Source organism: Periplaneta americana, chromosome 16, assembly GCF_040183065.1.
Source record: "Periplaneta americana isolate PAMFEO1 chromosome 16, P.americana_PAMFEO1_priV1, whole genome shotgun sequence".
NCBI classification, from domain to species: domain Eukaryota; kingdom Metazoa; phylum Arthropoda; class Insecta; order Blattodea; family Blattidae; genus Periplaneta; species Periplaneta americana.
The window spans coordinates 155,839,111-155,858,222 of record NC_091132.1 but is presented as its reverse complement, the minus strand read 5'-3'; positions in this window follow the sequence as shown (position 1 = coordinate 155,858,222).

Below are 19,112 nucleotides of genomic sequence, written 5' to 3'. Positions count from 1 at the left end.
GTTGTTTAGTGAACTGTCCGAAGACAGGTCTGAATCTCACAAGTGATACCAAGAAGACACCACTTATGAGGCAACTAGGCCAGGAGATAATGGGGTAGGGTGGTCAGTTTCGTTCCCCTTCATTGCATACATCGCCGACTAGCTACATATTACACTAATCAGACTTCAGATGTATACAAACAACTATTGTTCTTCCTCTGACACATATCGTCAAGTGATAACTAAGGTTCGTTTCGCCATACGAAACAACAGATGTAACTGGGAGATTCGTAGGTCATGTTACCGCGGAACATTGCCATATAATAGTATAAGGATGTAGACATACCTGATATTTCACATTTTCAGTTTGTACTAGCTAATTTTTGAGGTTGATAGGAGTTTTTATATATACAAGCATTTTCTAATGAAGGGGAGAAATGTTTAATTGGAAACACTACAACATGATCATCAAATGTATATTACATAAAAACCAAAATATAAAGGTCCACTGTAATTCCATAGAATTTTGTGTTTGTTTTAAATTCTGTTTTTAAGTTTTTGTTGTCATATAATTTTTGGAGCTCTTTTGTTACAATAATACTCTGTTGTATAGGCCTAGACTATATTATGTAGAATTATTTCGTATGTCAAACATTTACTGAAAGAATTGTTTGCAGTTGTACACAATTTTATTTATTGTACCTCCATATAAGATACACCAGAGAAACGGAAGTACCTAGCACTTCTTTCCGTAGTCTTGAGCGTAGATATAGTCACTGCATACTTAAGTTTTGTTTAATGTGACCAAATATTGGGCTTTACTAATGAGGCAACTAAACCAGAAGATAATGAAGTATGGTGGCCAGTTCCTTTCCTTTCCATTGCATACATCGCTGACTAGTAACATTATTCCAGTAATCAGACTTCAGATGTGTACAAACAATTATTGTTCTTCATCTAACACATAGCCTATCGTCAAGTGAGATGTATTGCCTGATAGTAGGTAGGCCTACATATCAGCCAGAACCTCAATCAGAGGTACGCAATAGTTGATAAACTTTAATTGAACTGAAAAAATGATAATCATAGAAAAAGAAATGAGGGCACCATTGCATCGTGTGGGGATTCGCTTATCCAAATGCAATCGACCTGGTTGGCGAGTTGGTATAGCGCTGGCCTTCTATGCCCAAGGTTGCGGGTTCGATCCCGGGCTAGGTCGACGGTATTTAAATGTGCTTAAATGCGACAGGCTCATGTCAGTAGATTTACTGGCATGTAAAATAACTCCTGAGGGACAAAATTCCGATACATCCTGCGACGCTGATATAACCTCTGCAGTTGCGAGCGTCGTTAAATAAAACATAGCATTTAGCATTTAGCTTATCCAAATGCAAGAAGAAAGAAAGGAAGGAGCAATGTGAGTTTCGTCACTAACATGTTCACAGCGATGGCTGGCCCTCTCTATGGATTTTAAATAACCATTTTTGGCTTATGTATTAGTTTATCTTTCAAACAAGTTAATTATTTTTTAAATGAAGAATCTCTCTCTTCCAATTATTATTTTGAGGGGCGAGACCCCACTATTAATGTCAATGGGGGCAACGCCCCTGGTTTTATGAAAGTTGAGGGGACAGAAAGTGCCTTGTCCTCTCAAATCAGCGCCTATGGAAGATATTATTTTGGAACTTATAATGTTGGTCACCGAGCGGGCTAGCGGTGTGGTAGAGGGCTGGCCTTGCATTCGGGAGGTCCGGAGTTCGATCCCAGTGGCCGATAATCCTGATGTTTTTCATGGTTTCCTCAGTTATTTCCAGACAAATGCCGGGATTGTACCTCTTGAAAGTCCGGCCATGGACGCCGATCCTTCCCTTAATCCTTTCATATGTATGAGTGAATGATGTGTTATGTCTTAAATGTTTGTGTTGTATCGGAGGTGGCCCTGGCATTGAACTGATCCCTCATCCAGGGAGGCCCTCCATGTCCTTGTGTGGTCAAAAAGTATGTATGTGATCCAATAGATTAATTCCTCTCCCGGTAGGTCGCGGCCCTGTAAGGCCCGTGTGGCGTGGGTCGTGTAAATGAACCTATAGTCCCGTCGCTCTAATTTCCGGCAGCCAATCGCGTTGCAGGTCGGCTACATTTAAACGTGTGCGTCTTGTGATTCGCTTATGAAGACGTTATTCATTTCTTAACCCCTTTACTCCCACTGTTCCCAAATGGGAACATGCATTATTTACGGCGTAAATGATTTGAGAGGACCAATAATCATCTTATTTTGTTTCTTATGTGTCAATAAGTAGGAATATATAAGAAACACCGACATTTTTAATAAAAAATAATTTGGGCATAAATAATTTGGGCAATTCTGAAATATTTATATTCCAATCATTGAAAGTGTCTTGGGATCAAATGGGTTAAGGCTCGATAAATACTTAATATAATCGCCCGACATTTTGGCTCTTTCGTTGGCGTTCGCAGAAAGCACACGAAGACGTTATTTGCCGCTCAATTTATTTGCTCAATTACAGTGCATTTGATTTATTATCATAGGAGCTACGACATGATAATGTTTAACGGTGTGGCAAATAGATTCGTCGTATGGTAGCTCAGCAACGAAAGAACAAAAATGGCGAACGATACTACCTACCTAGATTTTATAGAGCCTTCACTTCCTAAGACGTAAGCAAAGAGGAGGAGTCACGCCGGGAATAACAGCGTCGCGACTATAAAAGGGAGAGGTTAAACTAAGGGAAAGAAAGAAAGAATAATGTTGGTCTACAATTAAAGTAAAATTAACGGTTAATTCGTTCCGTTTAGGCTAGGTTTATTTTTCGTTCAGCATGTCGTTGGCTTACTATATGAAAGAAACATATTTTAAAGGGGAAAAAGATGCTTTGAAAATCTATATCGTGAGTACACTTACCATGTAAGTCATAATTTATCATCTTGAGCTATAGGTTTTATGTACGCCGCGGTTACATCAAAGTATGTTCAACAATGGAAGTCTTTTACAACGCGCCGACATTATAGCGGTGTCGAGTTTGAGTCGACTGCATGAGGATTAATTTGATATAATTATCGTCTGTTGCATTTATTGATATGAAATATCTGCTGTCGCGCCGGTCAAGAACAAAATTTATACTCACTTTAATATTTAGAACCTGACATAGGTATTATGTTTGCAAAAAGAAAGAATAGTTTATATTTTTTTCGCTATACAAAGAGGAGAATGGCTACTCGTATTAATGAATTTCATAAAGAATATCATTTTTATACAGCGTGTTCATTAAGTATGGAATATCACTCATAACTTCTTAAATTTTATTTGTGTTATACAAAAGCTGTTGAAGATAAACCATACATTATGATACTAGTGTTCGAGAAAAGTTATTCAGGCATATAGAATGTGACAGTAAACTTTATTTTTTTAAATAGTATTCTATTTTAAGATTTACATATTACGAATCTCCATTAAATTTTATGTATGAATATGTATAAATTTTACTCATTTACTTGTTTCATGGTCATCAAACTTGAGACAAATTTAAGTATGCAAAATCATGTTGAGTAGACCATAACAAAACACTATCATTAACCAAACTTTGCAAGAGATACTGAAAATGAGAATCATTCACAGCCAAACAATGTCTATCACGAAAACAGTCCATTGTCTCCCTCACAGTTACATGACTGACCTGTTCCATCTCATATTATAATTATTCCTTTAGGTCTTCAGTATTTTTCGGTTTATCCCATAGGCCAGTGGTCGTCAGCACTCGCTGGAATGTGCAATGGGTACGCGGTGCCGTCCTGTGTGCAACGGGAGAGATAGAGAGCATACCCGCTAGCAGCTACGAGAGCACTATAGTGCACTGCGTTTTCCGCGGGTAAGAGAGGCTAGCCCCAGCTTGCTCTGTGCTGACGACCCCTGCCATAGGCGAAGAGAGAATAGTTTCCTTGGGGGGGGGGGAGAACCAAAACCATAGAATCCCGATATAACAAGGTTATGGGGGACATTATTTACCTTCTCCCCCCGTTATAGCTTGGCCGTGGTAGAATATATCGGAATATAATCATTTAATAAAGGTATTTATGCTCAATCATGCCGAAATGTAGTAATTATACACCTGGAAGTAGCCCTTTAATGCACCTTATTAAAGTACACCTATTCATTATAGTTCAGTTGTTCAGCCAATGAGAAATCATCATTGTAGCATTATAAAACCGCAAGTATCGATTATTCTCGGATATGCAATCGAAAGACAACTAGCGAAACGTCAGGGAGGCTGGAAATCCAATACTGTCGCAGAAGGTTATGTTCTGTTACTATAATAATTAGCGTTAATTGTAAATAATATTCAAATAAATTTAATCTGTCATCTCGTTTTTCAATTCTAAATCAATTTCCAGGTTATATCAAGATTAATGTTCATGTTATTCTCTAGTTTATATCAAGGTCAATGACATTCGTTCCTCGGAAGAAATCAATACTTTCGCGTCTGCGAACATCTCACAATTTAGAAGGTCAGTTACGCTCCTCACTTCGATAACCATAACATGAATACTTATGAACAGGGAACGGATTTATATGGACTAAAAATATATGAAATATGTAAATATATATGTAGTTATTTTTACCAAAATATGGAATTAAATATGGATTTTTACCAAAATATGGAATTAAATATGGACTTAAAATTATAAAAAAATGACTATGTAAGTTAAATATTGGTACATTTTAATCAAACTAAACAAAAAATATAATGGACGTACCTTATCTTCCAATGTAGTTTCAACAAAACACAATTTTTATTGTCTGTTACCATAACAATAGGTTACAAACATTTCTTTCAAGTGCTGAAAAGTGAATCTTCTTCTATTGTCTCTGAGGATAGATTTATACTGACTAAAAGAGCGTTCGACGTCACAAGAAGTAACTGGTACATAATTCAATTTCACAATGTCTGCTGGGGATAAGTCCAAGTTAATCTTCACTGTTGATTCACCACTCATCACAGCAACAACCTTTTGTAGTTCTTCATATCCAGGGTTTTTTGAAAGTACAGTGTCCACCTTAGCTCTTACTGCATCTGCAACTTTACCTCTACCACGATTCAGTTGTTCCACAGTACTATTTATAATTTCAAAACTTTCAGATAGTGAAAGGTGCCTATTTTGGAGACTTTTGAGCGTTTTTATGATGCATGAAAATGTATGCTGAATGTGAGCTAAGTCATTCTTCACACTTATGTCACAGGTAACTGTTTTCGCAGTATCAATTGAGACTGCATCTTCAGGTCCAATGCAAGGAGAACATTGTTAATAGAGTCTATATGTTCGGCATAATATTCAACTGCTTCTAGCCATGTACCCCATCTAGTTAAAATTGGCTTTGGTGGCAATGGAATTTCAGGGTACATTTCTTTCAACACGTTAACTCTACTGGGAGCTTTGAGAAATACTTTTTTCACTGATGAAATCAACAAATCTACTTTAGGGAAATTGTCTCTGACCACTTCTGCCACACGATGAAATGCATGCGCCACACAAGTAAAATGAGTCAATTTAGGATATACAACAGATAATGCTTGTCCAGCTTTGACCATATAAGGGGCAGCATCGCTAATAAAGAATAACACATTATCGTACATAATACCCTTTGGCCACAGGATACCCATAGCTTCGTTGAACAGTTTAACTATAGTTTTGTTATTGCACTTTTCTAGAACATCACAATGTAAAAGAATTCGTTCAGAATATTGTTCACTTAACAAACCGATAACTACATTACCAACAAGTCTACCTTCTTTGTCGGGAGTCTCATCAATGGAAACCCAAATTGAACTATCTTTAATTTCATCTCTTATCTTCTGTATTGTCTCATCGTAGATGGATGGAGCATAAGTCTTCCTAAGTGTTGACTCATCCGGGATTGTATGTTGAGTATATTTTTCAAGGAATTCCCTGAAGACCTTATTCTTTAGTTTGTAGAGAGGAATATCAGCAGAGATGAGAGAACGGCACAGGTCGATGTTAAACTCAGATCTTACATTCGATGTTGTTGGTTGTGTTAAAAACAATTGTCTCTGCTTGGAATTTAGTTGTTTGTTGGCCTGATGTTTACTAGTTGTAATGTGTTGTTGCACCAGGAACTTTTGTGTAGATGATACTGCACACTGACACAAATTACAAAATAATATTTTATTGTCAGTTGATAAACCATCTTCTTTAAATTCTGAAATGTAACTTGTTAGTTTTGATTTTAAATTGACTGAATGACGTACTTTTGGCATATTTACCGTCTTTATAGTATGATTTACAAAACTGAACCTATGTGTACTCTGACTGGCATTTAACTGTTGAGCTGCACAACTGAAGTCTGTTAAAAATTTTAAATTAAATTAATACAGTTTTGTAACTTACTTTCCCATTGTTGATAGGACTGCTAATTTTCAAATAACTCTGATGTTAAAGGGATTACTGAACATGTGTTTAAATCTCTATTGTTGAAATGTATTTTTAAAAGTTAATGGAATTTTGTTTTGTTTTATTGTTAAACCTAATATAATATGGACTGTTTTATATGAAATATGGAAAATATATGGAAATTAACGAAAATATGTACTAAACTCTAAAATATGGAAAAATATGGAAAATAAAAGTAGGATTTTTCAACCCTACACATTGTGAAACATAAAGATAATGCAAAATATAAATTATATTAGCTTTATAAGTAAATATGTATTTACATATAAATCCTTTCCCTGCTTATGAATAATTTCAAGTTAGAAATATGGTCGAGCATAAAATGTCGTATGAAACTTGCCTATAATGATAATTAAGACGCTCGTATAAAAATTATGAAACTCGCTTGCGCTCGTTTCATAAACAAACATACTCGCGTCTTAATTACTACCATTATAGCCTTGTTGCATAATGTACTATTTCGAGGGGCATATCTCTTACAGTGTTACATCCATATCCGCGATGTTTTGGACCGAGTTGTATAGGGCTTGAACTGTAGATCTACTACAAATTTTAATAGAGTATCATTTAAAACAATCTCCCTATTTTTCTCTCTCATACACAAACACATGTATAGATACATCAATAACACTACGTAACGGTGCTAACAGAAACTTTTTTATCTGAAGCTTATTGTAATCTCTAATTATTTTACTTAATCTCTCGTTTTTAAGTTTACACATTATACCAGGATTACTTTTCTTTTTTCTGCATTGTTCCGCAGTATGTCATTCATATTTCTCCAAGTGGCGGCCTGAACATCTGCAGACTTCTAACATTTGATTATAGGCTGTTACAAAAAAAAATTGCAATGCTTCCATTTCTCAAATGAGTATAGAAATTCTTACACATTCAGAAATTTAAACTAAATACAGTAGGCCTATTACAGTCCAGACACATGATCTGAAAACAACAGAAACATAATTATAAAGAAAAGCAAGAAAAATCTTTTGCATTCAATATTTTATAGAAAACAAAAGAGTTCAGACAAGTTTTGGGCGGCAGTGCCCCCCTATGCCCCCCATAACTCCGCCTATGGTTTATCCTGATACACTCTGGACTTTAAATAACTTCAAAGAAAGAAATTATACTGTGGTGTGACCAGATTTCTCGAATGTCAAGTACATAAAACGTTTCACGTTAAAAGATGACAAAAAAGACTTTAGTGTTGTTGAACTGAAATATAAATAAAAAAAAATGAGGTGCACTTATAACCAAGAGGTTTTAAAAATGGGGGGGGGGGGAACATCCAATAAGTCTGGGAGTGACTCGGCTATTGTGTACGCTCCCAGCATACAGTGGTTTGCACCGAGGGACTCGTTTTATGGGGAAAAAAAGTATAATCGCCGGTTAATAGTCAGGACAATACAGCAATACGACGACGTACAGTGTATTTAGATAGTCTAGCTGGCCAAAAGTAATTTCTCGAAAACTAATTGCTCAATTTTCATAAAATTTGGTATGCAGCTTCAATTAATGACAGTGAGTAAAGTTTTTAAACAAAATAACAATTAATTCTATAAAAAATAGCAATTATTGTAAAAGAATATTTTTTTTTTCGATTTGAATGAATAAGTAAATTAATATTCATAATGTGATATGCACCTAAAATTGAAAGAGTAAGAGGAAGGAATCTTCCTATGTAGGCTACCATACTCGTTCAGAAGTAACATGCGTCGCCATCACAATCTGAATCCTCGCTGTCTGTTTCTCGTTCGACAACACCGGGTAATGTAGGCTCGGAGAGTGTTGCTCCTCTTGAAATCGACCGCGATTTTCTCCCCTTAATTTCCATAAGTGTGATATAAGGGTCCGAAGAAATAAGTAGCCTATGGAAAATATCGGTATTTGTGTCTTTCTTGATGTTTTCTCGTGAAGACTTCTCTAAAACGTGTATTATTATTCTTTCTCGTCTTCTGGGCTTCCTCAGATAATATGTAGTTGACCAATAGGTATAATAGAGTGTCCTATGTTCTTCTCTCCATAAGGCAAGAGTTTGTGAAGGGTTGCATGAATATGATAGAATTTGTACAGGGACATCATTTTATTTTTACTTCAATTTTTATTCTACTTGAGTTTTTTAATGTACAGGGACATCACTTTATGTTTACCAACATTTTTAACATTAACCTGGCTATACTCGGAAACACTGTTACCCCTTTCCATTACAGGAGTTTGATGTTACTAGTGCAATATGTAAACAAATCATTTTACTAGGTATAGGAGGAGAGAAAAGTAGTGTATCCATTTATGTTGTAGGGAAATACGATATTACGATTTTCAGTTTGATCATCACTTTTACGGAATTTATCAAAATACAGTAGAGTAGTAACATTTTTTCAAAAACTCAACTTTTCAGGCGGCTATGTTCGTTATGTAATGTCTACTTTATTTAGCATATTAATTATTGATGTTATCATACAATATAGAGAGTGCATTTAAATTGAGGGGGTCATAAGTAAAGAGCTGTAAGTGCACTTAAGTTACTTTTGAGAAAATGGGGTTTAAATATTTAAGCTTTCGTATAATCGGTGAAATTTTTTATTTAAATTTTAATGTGTGATGCGATTAAAATATCCCTTTGCCAATAAAATTTTAGATACTTTTGCTTACACTGGATGCACTTAACTCATGTTATTACAAATGTCACTAGCATTCCTTTGCTTCTAGCCACCTCAATTCAAAAAAGGCTAAACTGAATTTTTAAACAAGTTGCTGAAAATGGTTGCCGTTCATTACAATGCAGGCTTCAATTCAGTACGCATATTATTAAAAACATTTTGAAGCATATTCTCTGAAATTGAATTTATCGTTTCTTGAATATAATTTTTAGTACGATATTATTAATATAGGTTCTTTCTTCTATAGAAAACGCAACCATATTTATGAAACACACTATACACTGCAGTGTTTACTCCACTGCTTGAAGACTTCGACTGCAACAGCGGCCGTAAGTTTGTGTGTCTGACGGGAGCAAGGACATTAGTGAAGGGGTGAGAGTGAAGTACATTCAGAAATGCAGGTACAATAAAAATGCAAGTAAAAATAAAATGATGTCCCTGTACTTCACTCCCACCCCTTCTACTAAAGAAGTTTAACCGTCCTCCACACAGAACCAAGACCGCATAAACAGTCATAGTAGCCTTACGGTCATAGTAAACAGTACGTTCCAAAAATATATTCGCGTTTTCCTGTGATGAAAGAGCTTTCAATATTGCATCACTCTCCATTTGCCTACGTCGCATCCCTGTTTCCCCCACCTGCTTCTATTCGCCTCTCTGTAAATGCTAGTGGCTGGGCTGTCTTAGCTCTTTACTGAGAACATTAATTTCTGTTAGGAATTGGACGTCTACGTAATATTATATCCATACAATTGTTTAAAATAACTTACATAAAAGGGCCTCGTTAAGTAATTAACTGTCACGTGATTTCCTCCCTTTCTACGATGCTGCGACGTAACCACTTGGACGGACAGTAGATAGCATGTCTGAGTAATTTTATCTTTTCGGATCGAGCAGAAGTGAAGATTGAATTTACAGTACGTAAGGTACTCTTTTATAGAGTAGGTACAGAATTATTTCAACATGAGTTACTGATACGAAGTACGAACCTGGTAATTGGAATTACGTACAATAGTCTATAGCGCGATAATATGCACATTAGAACTAAAGTCTGTATCGAAATGAAGGGCCACCATTTTCAAAATTGTGTTTAAATATCCATATTATGATTATTTTTCAATTTAACTTCATTCTCTATAGTGTACGCTAATGTGCTGTAGACAGTATAATATACACTGCATAATGAATACGTCCACATGAAAAGCTCAGTTCGTGGGTAAAAACACATTGTTAATACTGCACCGTATTTTGATTAAACAAAATCTAATAAAAATTATCAAACTCAAAATCGCGATATTTCCTAGCTTACGTAAATGGATGAACTACTTTGTTTGTATATTACGCCAGTATCATCGAACTCCAGTCGTGGAAGGGGGTAGCAAACGGTGTTTCCGGTTCTTAATCGTTGATCCAAAGGTATAGCCAGGTTAATATTAGAAATGTTAGTAAAAATAAAATGATGTCCCTGTACAAGTGTAGACATATGTTTACATTTGATATAGGACCCTCACAAGAGAACGAAGGTTGCAATTCTCCGAAAAAGTAATTTACCACTTCGATATTATATTTTGTAGAGTGTTATAAACACGCCTATCCAAGAACTGAGCATTAAAGACAGGATTGTGAAATATGATTTTGGCCGGCTAGCTGCTTGGACTGTTCGACAGCGTGCAACGTTCATTGTTAATCTCCCTCCCAAACCACTAACAAAAGTGGTAGAGTAGAGTTGTCTGGAGAAAAAGTAGGCTAGTGTAATCTACCACTTACTATCATAATGTAAACCGGCCTAGGCTGCGTACCAGCTTCGCAATGACGTAGCGAGGCTTATGATATGGAATGAAATTTTCGAGAGGGGGGCACTATGATCCAGCACTGCTACCTTTCACGATCTATTGTGCTAACCCTCACGCTTTGGTGCACTCTCAAACCCACACCGGCTGACTACACTAAGGTTCGCTGCGTATCCAGGTTTCGAGCAGGTCATTCCAGATCTGACGGGGACTCGAACCCGGACCGCCTGCGTAACAGGCTGAAGATCTGACTACTCATCCACCGCAGTGGGAGAAGAGGCTTATGGGTTCTCACGCTGCGAATTCGTGTGCATCAGTAGCTGAACGCATGTTGTGACCAATGGATCTCGCCGTCTGTTTGCTACTTTTGGAAGAGGAAGCTAATGATGAAGAAGAAATTAGACAAAATTGGAGAATGCTATGTTTGCAGTGAAAGACCTGCTCTTGGCCAGAAAATAATGAATGTATGGTTACTGTTTTACTGCTAGATGCAAGGTTATTTACGACCAGTAGACCGTCTTTGCTACTCCACGTATTTAAATTCTGTTTTTTTTTTTTATTATCCTGAATACTTTATTATTTTCTTCATAATCTGTTCTTGTAAACCCTTATATTGACCTCCAATACTTTGCGTATATTATATTCCGTTCTCCGCAATCTATCGTTGAACAGTCAAGTAGAATAGCTGTTTGTAACGACCCCAACGAGTAGGCTGTACTTCTCACCCCGTCTTTTTCTCACCTGAAGACGGAGATAGAACCAAATCTTCGAAACGTTGTGAATGCATTTAAAATGGAACAATGGAAAAAAAGTCTAATCTACACCTCTTCTTTACAATGCATCATTGTTTCTTTATCTTTGAGATAAAAAACTATTTAAAGAAGCCTCGCAGAAATCTGTCAGGACGAATCGGTCCGAGGCGACGCTGCAAGGTCTCTGGTAGGTTACACAGAGAGTGTACGTCGCAGCTGTAGAAATCACTCGCCGTAGGCTAGCGGTGACCAAAGCGGGTATACTTTAGATCTTTTCCCTAGAAGGATAAAATTATTAAGTTTTATATCAATTTTAATCTTCTTAATCTTTAGATGAGGGTAACTATTTATTAGTTGTTCATTTAATAATAATATTGTAGAAAAACTGATTCAATATTATGTGCCAACGAACTGTTAAACGCCAGGAATTGACATGTCTTAAATCATAGCCAGGAAGAGAAAGATGATATAAATAAATGTGAGGAAATCAGCTACCTAACGGAGTTTGAAATATCTCGTGCACTAAAGGCTTTTAATAGAACAGAATTTCTCAAAAGAGTAATGATTACAATAGCTTAAATGACCTGACCATAGGAAGCTTTTAATTTTGAAAAACTACGAATTTCTCGACCAAGTATCGAGAGAAGAATTTAGAAAATTCCTGATTATATTCAAGAGGAAGATTAAAAAAAAGAGCAAGAAAAATCGTATATTATTCACTGGCTCTTGATGACAGCAGTGACATTACTGATACAGCAAAGCTTGAGATTTTTATCCGCGGGATTGATCAAGATGTTAGTAAAGGAACCACCACTGATTGTAGTTTTCATGCCAAGTACCTTAGCTTCGTCTCCTTACTTAATAGATTGTCTGTCGCATGTAATCACTGCAGCTCGAGTTTTGGTCACCGCTGCCATAGGCGGAGATGGAACGATTTCCTTGGAGGGGGCACAATAGGACGATAAAATAAGCTAATTCATAGTTATTACTAGGGACTGTACTTTTTTCCACAGAGCTACAAGATTAAGTATTACTGAAGTACACCCACAAAACGCAAAAAATGGTGAAAAATTAGAATTTTCAAAATATAACTATTTTGATAGAGAATTTTCTCCTCTTTAATTTGATATAAGAATTTTCGATTTATGCCTTATGGTTTTTCATATAAGTCCCATTTTCAAAAATTCTGCGTCATCAGCCACGGTCACTTACACGAAGATCACTCCAAAAGTAATGTACAACATTTTTTTAAATTTATTTTTTATTCTAAACCTTTGCAATTTATGGAGGTCATAGATACATCCTTCCCCCTTGTATTCAAATTTAAGTCGTTCCCTCGTGCACGCTACTAAAGAGTGGCTCAGATGTGTTGGTCCAGACTTTTATCGTGCAGGTATACAGGACCTCATTCCAAGGTGGCGTAAGGCAGATGAGTGGTGCCGGGATTATGTGGAAAAGTGACGTATTCTTCCTGAAGGATGTATCTACATTCTATGAAAATAGCAAATCTATAGGATAAAAATGTAATTTTTAAATAAATATTGTGGATTACTTTTTGAGTGATCCTCGTAGCTGTCAATCCCCTCGTCCAGCATTGCTTGTAAAATAAACTTCTTTCTAGTCCCAAAATAGATGCATAGATATCAGGGCATGATCATTAGATTGAAAACACGTTTTTACATAATGAAGTAATTTATAATCTTTCACTGTTAGTCACAAAACTGTAAATGTGTGTGTCAGTGATGTTGTACGTCATTTTAATAAGAGTCCAAAAGTAGAAATTAAAATTCTGAGGAGGATGGACATAAACCCTGGGACAAGCACCATCGCAGGATTTGTTGTATCAATGAAAAATAAGGACAAAAATGCCAAAAAAAAACATTTATCACCTGAAGGTAAAACAAGGAAGAAGTATTTGAGAGGCAGAAAGAAGCTGAAACTGGACCGACATGAAGCTGCTTAAGGGGTGACATATGATAATGGAGTCTTCTAGGCTCTGAAAGTTTGTGGCTCATTTCCTGTAAATAGTAATTTTAGAATATTTAATTCTTTTAAACATGATATCTCAGCCAAATGTGCTGATACCAAGAAGATATTGGTGTCATTTTTGAAGCTTGAACTGTCTCCTAGTGCCTGACAATGAGTAAAATAACGTTAATATTAGTTAATAATTATCTATGAATTTTTTACATGATTTATGCAACATAAAACAATATATTAGTATAAGTTACATATATGGTAATATTTTATTAATGTAAATGAAAATAAAAAATAGCTCTATGTCAGGCACTAAAGAATAGTTTTAGCTATAAAACAGTGAAAAAATGTCTCTATCTTAAAAACTGCATGAGCTATCATGTTTCAAGTTGCATGTCAAAATTATTAACAAAATAATTTTTATAAACAATTTAGATACAATTTCAAGGGATCTGTTCACTTCATTCTCTTTCTGGTACCATTCTCAATTGCATAAAAATTTTACAGAGCAAAATTATGCAAAACAAAATTGTTTGTATGTGAAGGTGTGCATATACCTTAAGTCGACGACGAGAGTGCATCTCGCAAGCGAAGTGTTTGACTGATTGTTTATCGCATTTCTGTTTGGTGAAGTTGGGCAGAACAAAACGTGGACCATTTTAATAGTTACACTAATATTTACACTATGTACACTAAAACACGCTATTTTTACTATTTATACTGTAATGAAGATTGTAGATCAACATTGATCAACATGATTTACAGTATTAAGCTCATGTGCAGTGTTGCGTATTTTAATGCAAGGTATTTTATTTCATAATACTATAGCCTACTTATTTTGTAAATAGTATATAATAATGTAAATATATTCAATTGATGTAAGCCTACATTCTTTATGGTAATGTAAATATAAAAATAGCTTATTCTAGTTTACAAAGTGTAAAGAAGCCGTCAGACATGACTACATTAAAAGCTGATTGTCAAAAAGAGTGCTTTCGTTTCTAGAATATGATCTGTCTTCAAATATTACTTTTATAGAATATGATTTTTATTTTTAATATAGCCTAACAATTTTTCTTCATTATTGATATTGATATTGATATTGATATTTATTTGTCATTCAACTTTACAATTCACAGTTATGGTGGACCTTCACATTTCTGTTTTTCGATCCACCATCCCTTTAATACATATAACTCTTTTCTATTAAGGTATTCTTTGCCGAGAATTTCTTGATTGTTTTCTAATGTTCTATTATGACTGCATTGCTATATGTCCTTCCCCCTCTATCCTCTTCTATTCTCTCCCTCCTACCTAGACTGTTTCCCTTCCATTCCTAAATTTCCTATTTTATTACCCCTATCCATATATTTATTTCGATAATACTCCTACAGTTATAGTACCCCTGCTACTACTCCCAATCTAAAACATTGAAAAACATCAAATATCTAATTCACTTAAATTACACTTCCAATTTCTCTCTCATTCCACTTCACATTTGTTCAGATATCATTGTATTCATTGTTTGATAGTTTATCTTATTACACTCTTACCCTATCTTCTTACACTACTCTGTTCCTTTTCTTACACTTTTGCCACCCCTAACTTTTCTGCACTCACTTTTTAGCACTCTTCTTCTTCGCTATAACCTCTCCAACGCCCTATCTATTCAGTCCTCACAATCACTAATAACTGGTAGTCGCTTCCTTCCTACACTCGTTCTTCTCATGTCTTCTCTTGCATTTCCTCCATTAGTCTTGTCTATGCTCCTGACCTCAGACACTACCAGTTGATTCCCTAATCCTTCGTCCGCAGTGTTTTATATCTGCCTCACGTTATGTTTTCCTCCTTGGTTTATTCTGGTCAGCTGTTTCGTACTCGAAGTAGACGTCAGGTATCGTCATTGTCCATCTCTCGTTTCATTGATATTGAAGTTTTGTGTCGTATGCATTTTTCCATTCTTCCTAGCGTGCTGCCTTGACGTACGAATATTTTCGCGTCCATTGAACCTCCGTTTCAATGCGCCTTGATTCACCTGGCTTTGCTAGATTTCGGTCCGAAACTCTGGTTTGTCACAATTCTTTCCACAGTATTCGAGAACGTACACTTTATCATTGATTTTCAATTTATCTATGCCTCAGACTAAGCAGATCTTTCCTCTGATTCACTTTTACACTTCACACGTCTTAGTTTGCACTTCCTTGTTTCTTTACTATCACATGACTCGCTGAATTTTTATATAGTTTCACCTATTTTCTCGCACATCTTTTTTTTTTTAGTTCCCTCTCCAAAACCTCCACGATTTCTGAACTTGACCCTCTGCGCTCTCGTTGACAGTTGTCCTTAAATGTCACATAACTCGCTGCATTTTATATAAGTTTCGTCTACTTTCTCGCGTATCTTATTTAGTTCTCTCTCAAACATCTCCACGATTGTTGATCTTTGACCCTCTGCTCACTCGTTGTCAGTTATATACTCGACTTCTTTCTTCTCTTCCCCGCAGTCCCTTTCGTCATAACCATCAGTAGCTCCCTCTTCTTCACTAGACTCATTCATCATTACACAACTTAAACCTTTCTTTATCTTCTCATTCGCACATTTCTTTGCCGCTGTAGCCTTTATGCCACTCTTCATAGAAGTGTACTTCTTCCTGTCTGTTAGCTTGGTGATCCGTTTTTTGCTCCCTGGTTCAATGTCTTCTTTCTGCGTGTGACGCCTTCTTGCTTCGACTCCTGATTCATCAATTTTCGCCGCATGCTTCTCGTATTCTACATTAGCTCCAATGTTTTCTTCCGAAGCCAGTTGAACTGTTCGCTTGATTTCCTTCTCTACTCCTGCTTTCGATTCCCGCTGCGCGTGTTTGTCAGTCTGCCTCTGATGTTTCTCTACCACGTTATTTAATCCAAATTCCGGATGATTTATATTCTTCTCACAAAACTCCAGGTCATAGTATCTCCCGTTGACTTTCAGTTTATCTTCATATATCTTAGCAAAATTTCCCTTATTTCTAGCAGCTATCATGAACGGTATCAGCGCTTTGCGTCTGCTTCTTGTTTCATAGTTTACGTCTTTTTCAACCCTTATTTTCGTCATTCTTAATTTTCTTAAGTTCCTTAAGATAATTTCTCTTGTTCTCATGCTTACGAAAGAAATTAAAATAGGTCTAAATCTTCCTTTCCCAATTCTATAAGTCTGTTCAATGTGGCCCACTCTCACATCGATACCAAAAATCTTATCGCACACGTTGCATACAGTCTCATATGTATCCATTCCATATTCATGACCCTCTTCTTCCACCCCGAAGAATATTAAATTCTTCTTTCTTTGCTTATCTTCATAATATTTGATTTTCTCTTTCATTTGCTCATTATCCCGTACCAGATAATCAATCTTCGCACAGATGTTATTTATTCTGCACGTCAGGCTTCCTGATGTTATATCCACTTGATTATTCGAGTTTCCTGTACTGTTCTGCATTTGTAGTCCTCCATTCCTAGCTTCATTTCTCCCCTTCTTTATCACTTCTCGTTGTAGCACTTTTTCCATTTTCTGTTGTACCTTCCGCTCTATCACTCGTTCGTAGGTCAATGCCTCTATCCGCTGTTCAGACTCGCTCCTTCAGCACACGTCCTTACTCGGCTAAAACTCGTTGATGACTCTTTTCTTCATTATGTTAATCATTCCTTTGGTCCAAATTGTCTTATTTAACTCTAAATTGTAACTGTTTAACTCTTAGAATTACTTGTAACAAAACACATCTACATTTTGTTCTTATTCTCATCATTATTATTATTATTATTATTATTATTATTATTATCATTATTTCATTGTTTTCCATATTGTTATTCATATTTGCTATGTATTTTTATATTAAATCCAGACTTTGAGATGGGCAGGGCATGTAGCACGTATGGGCGAATCGAGAAATGCGTATAGAGTGTTAGTTGGGAGGCAGGAGGGAAAAAGACCTTTGGGGAGACCGAGACGTAGATGGGAGGATAATATTAAAATGGATTTGAGGGAGGTGGGATATGATGATAGAGACTGGATTAATCTTGCACAGGATAGGGGCTGATAGCGGGCTTATGTGAGGGCGGCAATAAACCTGCGGGTTCCTTAAAAGCCATTTGTAAATAAGTAAGTAAACCCAACCATGGAGTGGGCCATTTTAGTCCCACTCTATGCCGGTCCCAAGGCAGAAAATGGGGAGGGTGAATGGCTGGTCATTGAGTCTCGATGGAGGTCCCTATGCCGAGCAAGGGCCTCTACTAAATATCGAGAAATGTTCAAGTTGGCAGGTTTCACCTGCCTACACGACTAGCAAATCCTAGCCCCGTAAGGGGAGGGGTGAGAGCGAGTATCTGGCGCTTTAAAAAGAAACTTACTCGGCTAAGGATAGATAATCCTAACAGAAGGTTCCCTGGCCCTCCAGGATGGGGGTGACCGAGGGGCTAGCGATCCCTCGTCGTAAAAAGAACCATGCTACGAAACCTCAAGATTCTTGAGGAGGCCGGGTCTCAGCCATGAGCTGTAACGCCATGGAAGAAGAAGAAGAAGAAGAAGAAGAAGAAGAAGAAGAAGGAGAAGGAGAAGAAGAAAGTATATATTTTTATATTGGTTGATTGGAAGAAAAGATCTTATGGCCTTAACTCTACCAGTAAAAATAAATCAATTGAATAGATTAATAAATAATTTAAATTGTAGGAAAAGTCATGTAGTATCAGTCTTTATCAACAGTAAAAACCACCGGCGTGGCTCAGTCGGTTAAGGCGTTTGCCTGCCGGTCTGAAGTTGCGCTCGGGCGCGGGTTCGATCCCCGCTTGGGCTGATTACCTGGTTGGGTTTTTTCCGAGGTTTTCCCCAACCGTAAGGTGAATGCCAGGTAACTATGGCGAATCCTCGGCCTCATCTCGCTATCACCAATCTTATCGACGCTAAATAACCTCGTAGTTGATACAGCGTCGTTAAATAATCAACTAAAATAAAATCAACAATTATCTGACTAGAGAAAAATCAAAACTCGAATGGGATTTAATTGACTATTACACGATTAGAAGAAGTAAACTACTCTACTTACTTACTTACTGGCTTTTAAAGAACCCGGAGGTTCATTGCCGCCCTCACATAAGCCCGCCATTGGTCCCTATCCTGAGCAAGATTAATTCATTCTCTATCATCATATCCCACCTCCCTCAAATCCATTTTAATATTATCATCCCACCTACGTCTCGGCCTCCCTAAAGGTCTTTTTCCCTCCGGTCTCTAATACAATACAAAATATTGACTTACTAAAATTCTATTTCACCAATGTTAGCTTCAAAACGTTTGAGCGAAACCGCCATTTTCAGTTCATTATCTATGCGGTAAACAAATGACGAAAGCAAAGCATGTTTTATAATACCGTAAAGAATTTGTAGTTTGAAATGTTGGCAAACAAAGAAACATATGGTAGGAAGGTGATAAAACAG